This window comes from Chaetodon trifascialis, chromosome 20 (genome assembly GCF_039877785.1).
Source record: "Chaetodon trifascialis isolate fChaTrf1 chromosome 20, fChaTrf1.hap1, whole genome shotgun sequence".
In the NCBI taxonomy this organism is placed as follows: Eukaryota; Metazoa; Chordata; class Actinopteri; order Chaetodontiformes; family Chaetodontidae; genus Chaetodon; species Chaetodon trifascialis.
The window spans coordinates 10,498,174-10,504,173 of record NC_092075.1 but is presented as its reverse complement, the minus strand read 5'-3'; the positions used below and the strand labels follow the sequence as shown (position 1 = coordinate 10,504,173).

Genomic DNA, 6,000 nt, shown 5'->3' with positions numbered 1-6,000 from the left:
GTATTACAACAAATTATGTATGTAGAGCCTGCAGAACAAATATAGGTTATATACAGTGCTGTCAAGAAGTAGATGGAGGTGGATATTTTGTTCTTCTAATTCTTTTTTTTAACCCAACAAATCTCATTTATTTTCTGTTTGTCAGCATATGTGCACACATTAGAGCAGCTAGAGTAAATGGAGATAAAGAGTGGGGAGATAGAGAAGGGGATGACATCTAACAGATGTCCCACACTGGATCTAAAACCAGGACATGCGATGCATGTGCACTGACCATCTGAGCCAACAGGAGGACCAAAGTCGATTAATAATATGGATCTGTTCAATGTATGACTGTATCAGCAGGGGGTTGCCGCACTACATTATGCCTGCTTTCTCATTTTATTTGTTTTATTTATTTGCTAATGTAATCACACGGTGCAGTTTCCTCAAAAGGTGAGACCGGTTATCTGACACTTAAAGACACTTAAAGTATGTTCTTCCTTCTGTTCTTCAAATTCAAACCAACACGAAGCCCCCTTTCAAACGGTCCTTGAACTTTAATTCCAGGATTTCCTGAGCGGTTTGCTTATCCAGTTATGTAAAGATGATGTAAAGGTATGTACTGCAGCCTTACATAAAGGACTAGTACACTTCAGTGGTTCAGTAACATGCACGGGGGGATTTTGCTGCTGGGCTTTCCATCAGTTTCTAACCATATATTGACATGGTACACATATAGTTGAAAGAAAGCCATCTGCGGCAGAAAGCAAACCACAGTTAACTGTAACCTGTAGAGTAGGTCATGCCAATTAGTGTGTAAAGGGAATCAATGTATGTTTATTTAAAAAAAAAAAAATCAAAAAAATCAATTCATAATAAATGTCCAGTGTGTACGATTTAGTGACATCTAGTGGTGAAGAACTGAATGCCTTGTCTACTAAATTAGTGAAGCAACACTGCAATCAAAATGTTTAACAAAATACTATACAATGCTGATGCCTGTGCACATTCCTGAATTGTTTGAAAGAGAGGGATTAAGGGGTTTCTGTCTGCTAAATGGGACTGCATACTGTTTTAGCTTTGTGTACAGGACAAATGTCCAGACATGCCACCAAATAGACAGGCTGACATTTATAAGGATGCCTGTCAAATCAGAATTTTCTGCCTAACCTGCTCTGCTTCACTTCACACAGAATCTAATGGAACAAGAGAATTAGGACTAATATCAATATCAATCTGCCAATTACTGGGCTTCAGGGCATTCAATCGTTTGCAACTGGACTTTGTCAGTTTGTCTTGGAAGACGTTTCGCCTCTCATCCGAGCAGGCTGAGGCCAACCCCCACTCAGAGGATAAATACTTGAACCTAACACCATTTCACTAGACTAGAGCTGTCCTATCTAGTCTGGTGCGCATGAACTGATGAAGCCTGCTCGGATGAGAGGCGAAACGTCTTCCAAGACAAACTGACAAAGTCCAGTTGCAAACGATTGAATGCGCTGAAGCTTACAATGACCTGGATGAATGAGAATATTCACAGGCCTGCCAATTACTGTTTGTATATTTTTCTGTACATCTTAAAACATTGGAAACCATCCATCCAGTTTCTATACTGCCTATCCCTTTCAGGGTTGCGGGGGGCTGGAGTCTATCCCAGCTGTTAACGGGCGAGAGGCGGGGTACACCCTGGACCGGTCACCAGTCGATCGCAGGGCAACACGCAAAACAAACAACCATTCACATTCACACTCACACCTAGGGGCAATTTTAGAGTCACCAATTAACCTAATGAGCATGTTTTTGGTCTGCGGGAGGAAGCCGGAGTGCCTGGACAGAACCCACGCATGCACGGGAAGAACATGCAAACTTAGCACAGAAAGGCCCCGCCTGGGGATCGAACCAGCAACCTTCTTGCTATGAGGCACGCGCACTTCCTGCTGTGCCACCATGCTGCTGACATTGGAAACCACTTTTATCTAATCTTAGTTTTTAAAACCTTATTGATTACATTTGGACACTTTCAGTTATATCTTGTTGCTTATTCTAGGAATGGTGAGTCATGAGTTGGTGACCAAAGCTCGGTGAAGTGAGAGACAACAAGAGAGAGCAGTAAAAAGCATAATGAAGCCAGGAATGTAGTAAGTAAAAGTAAATGCCAATCATCGCAGACTATCAACTTTTTTTCTGTGTTAATTAAAACTTTGAATGGTCAGAGCTCACATTGTTTTTTTAATGCCACTGCCTTGAGAAAACCTCAGCCTTGAGCTAGATGAGAACAAGATGAGCGACAAATTTTTACATACCAACCTGCCATTTTAAAGAAGAAGGGAGGACTAACACTGCACTCCCTACCCCAAGGCCATGGATTGCAGTGTGCTTAATCCACAGCATATGCATGAGCTGTGAAGCATGCACTTTCTTTGCAGACCACTAGAGAGCATACCAACACCATGCCAGTAAAAACTGGGGAGACTGTTCTGATACAGCATCACACACTTGTACATAATGAGACATAAAATCATAAATAACCACAATTCTTGCCAGTAACTAAACTACCATGTACTGTGATGTAACTGTAATGTATGTGATGTGATGTTACTGCACTGCATTTCATATGTCACATACTGTATACAACTATTTGTTCAGGTTTCTATTTACACACCAGCACACTTCAGAAATGTCCATGTGACTTGTCTCTCCTGTATACAGGAGGCATTTTGTGGGAAGAATGACATCAGCATTCGCTGATGTAACAAGGAAAGCTGATGCCTGTCACATGTTCACATTTTTTTTTCAGGACATCATGCAAACACATCTACCTCATGCATTCCTTTAACAACTAACAATTTCCTTCCTTACTTGAATGACAGAGCTTTCCTTAAAAATGCCAGTGTAAACATTTTTAATGCCTTGATTTTTACGCAAGCTTAATCCAATCGAGGGCAGATTTCACGCAGTAAAGTTTTCCACTTTTTAAGATCAAATCTGGAAACGATTAACAGAGATTTCTGCATTAAATCAAGCAGGAAGGAACAAGTGGCACAAGTATGTGAGAGGTTCCAGAGAAGCTATAATTTGTGAGAAGGGTCTATTTAAGAGCTTACGTAGTACACAGTGTTCGAGGTACTTACATTGAACTGTTAGATATGTGACACAGACAAACACCAAGAATTGGGATGGCTTTGGGTTTAGGCAATCAATAATGAAAGCCTAAGTTTACAATCTTCACATATAATAGGAACAGCTTACATTTCTCATTTTAACCGATTAAAAAAAAAAAGATTAAAAAAAACAAAAAACAACTTCCGGCTGCCATCTTCGTCACAAATGTGATTTTTGAAAATATTATTTATGAACGTAGTTGTGTTCCAGCTGGATGTATAATTGTTTAAAGACAATGTAGTACAAACAGTGATGTTGTCCAACACTCAGCCACAGGGTTTTGTTTTTTTTTTTTTTTTCAGTGTTTGAAAAGTTAGAATAACAGTTAGAGTTAGCTTAGCCTGGTGACTCAGACGTAAGCTAACCACCAGTGCAAAAGTGTAAAATGGGCCACAAGCTGGGGCTCGTTTGACTAGATAACAGCAGCAAAGTCATATTCGTGGACACCTGGGATGGTTTATCAACTTTCAGACAGGTAGTGATTTGGTCCTTTTAGCATACTGGGGCCAGGCTTCATCATTCGCCTCTGGAGGGCTAGCTTGCGTTTTGTGCTTTGTGTTAGCCTTAAAACTGCTCCTGTAGCAGTTAGCTGAAGGACGCTGTGGGTGTTAGCTCTGGTTGAACTCACCTGTATTATCCCACGCTGTGACAAGCCCACGCCTGCTGCTGTGCTGCCTTCAGTCAACAACCTCACACACACTACTGTAAACCCTCCTACCGGCAGCCAGATGGGGCTGGCTTATATGCGGAAGTTTCAGTTCCGCTCAGTCCAGTTCACTTCGAAAGTGAGACCTGAACGGACTAAAGTCACGCTTCTCCCTCTCTGAACAGCAGACCCGGCTTCACAAGGCAAGGTGAGTACCGCACAGTACGTCTGACAAAATTTTTCAGATACCGAGACAGAGAAAGCCACCGTTCGTGTTACCGTTATCATTTCACGGCTTAATCTGCCTGTTACAAAGGTGCAATTAAATGAACATAAGCGCGCTGACCATAGTTACAATTCTGTTTGCTGACTTGGCTTTTAAACAGTTATAAGGGGGGTAAAAATCCATCATATAAGTGAATTATTAATGTCAGACATGTGCTTTCTGTCACACCCACTGAAGCAGCCAAATTAAAGTTTCCGTGAGAAGAAAAAAGTAGCCGCGCTGGATTGTACAGACGCTCCTGTGCGTCCTCAAAGTAAACACAAACGTGAGGACAAACCTGTGAAGCGACCAGATATCACGTTGTGCCAAATAATAAACCTTGTTAAAGGATTACCCAGAGAAGTTATATTATGTGTAGTGGTCTGGACTTGCACACTCTGAGGTAAGACCCTTTAATTCATTAAAAGTAAGCATTTGAAGAGGAGAGAATTGGTAATAGATGTACTGAATGTAAGAACGTGTCACAGGGGTTAACTGTTGCTTCACACCAAACATGTGTAATCAGCCTGTGTGTAAAAAGTGTCCCATAAAGTCAGGTTGGAACAAGTTGTTCTACTGACAGCTGCCAAGCCAAGGAAACTGAAAGATGCAGTTTACTGTGAGACCGTTAAAAAAAAAAAAAAATCTTTGAAGATGGTGTTTTCTTACAAAAATTGACCATTTTTAAATATTTATTCGTATGAAGTATAATTTTGGTATCGACTAACAATATGCACACTAGTGAGGTACAGTACATTGTGAAATCAACATGTCCTGGAATGATGTCACCAGGAAACGCTGAGAAATGAGCATGACATCTGAAACTCTGAGGAGTCAAATCGCACACTCTGCAAAACTGTGAGACATTTTATTTCCAGTAGCAAAAGATTACTTGCAGGAAACATGACTGGACACAGCTGTAGTTTGACGCTTGCAGCAGAAAGGTCATGGAGGTCAGGGGAGTGAATGACACTGGTATTCAATTCTGTTGACCTGTGATTGAGTTCCAGTTAAGAAAGCTTTCTGCTGTGTGAGGAGTTAAATTCAGTATCTAGCCTGCTGATTAGATCAAGCAAGTTAAAATAGCATCTACTACGAGAACATAGAAATGTCTGAGATTGTAGATAACTTGGCCAGCAGGCCCCATTTGTGCTGTGCTGAAAGGATTTTGTTGTAATCTTGTTTTTGGTGTGAAAGTGCTGAAACATTTAGCACACTGAAGCGCCCTTATGGCAGGAACTTGAAAGATAAGGTGGAATATAAGCAGAATTATGCTCAAACCAGCTCAGAGAAGGGACGTGAGTGGCGCTGATAAAAAGCGTGTGCATGGCTCATAAGTTTTCCTCTGTTTGGGAACACTAAAAGGTGTGTCTGCTCGTGTCTATGCATGATATCATTAGAGACTGCAAAACAAGCAGAGACTTGAGATGTGCTTAATGTTTGTTCTCTCCATATTAGGAAAAGAAATGCCACTGATACAAAGCTCTAGTGTGACTTGAGCGTGAGCCAAGTTTCAGCATCAACATTTTATGTACCTTTACTGAGATATACCCATGTGGCTATGAAATCTAATACTTAAAGAATCCATTGTGAACAGCTGACATAGTTGTAATAAAGCTGTTCAATGCTGTGTATTCCTCAAGGGCTGTTCCTCAAGCTGTGAATTTTGGCTCAAAGTCTGTTTTTCTATACAGAAAATGAAGTGTCTGTCACCATCGTCAGTTCAGAGGCGTAGACTCAAATGAACTGGTAAACAAAGCTTGCAAATGTGTGAAAGATGTCACTGAGTTCCTCATACTGAGGTTAGGACATCATCTGCTTTCATGTCTTTGTTGGTTTAGCTGCAGTAGATTGCAGTAAAGAATGATAAAGTCAAGTTTTTTTGTGTGTGTTTAAACATCCAAAACACCTGTTGTTAATCACTGTTATAACAGTCATCTGTACA

General features: G+C 40.8%; 1 protein-coding gene across 1 annotated transcript in view; it reads left to right on the top strand.

Moving 5' to 3' along the window:
- Positions 1–3,915: 3,915 nt before the first annotated feature.
- Positions 3,916–6,000, top strand: part of pdlim5b (PDZ and LIM domain 5b) — a 35,738-nt gene continuing 33,653 nt past the window's right edge. Inside the window, exon 1 of the mRNA XM_070989458.1 lies at positions 3,916–3,998. The gene's annotated coding sequence lies outside the window, so the exon portion shown is untranslated. The remainder of the gene's footprint in view (positions 3,999–6,000) is intronic.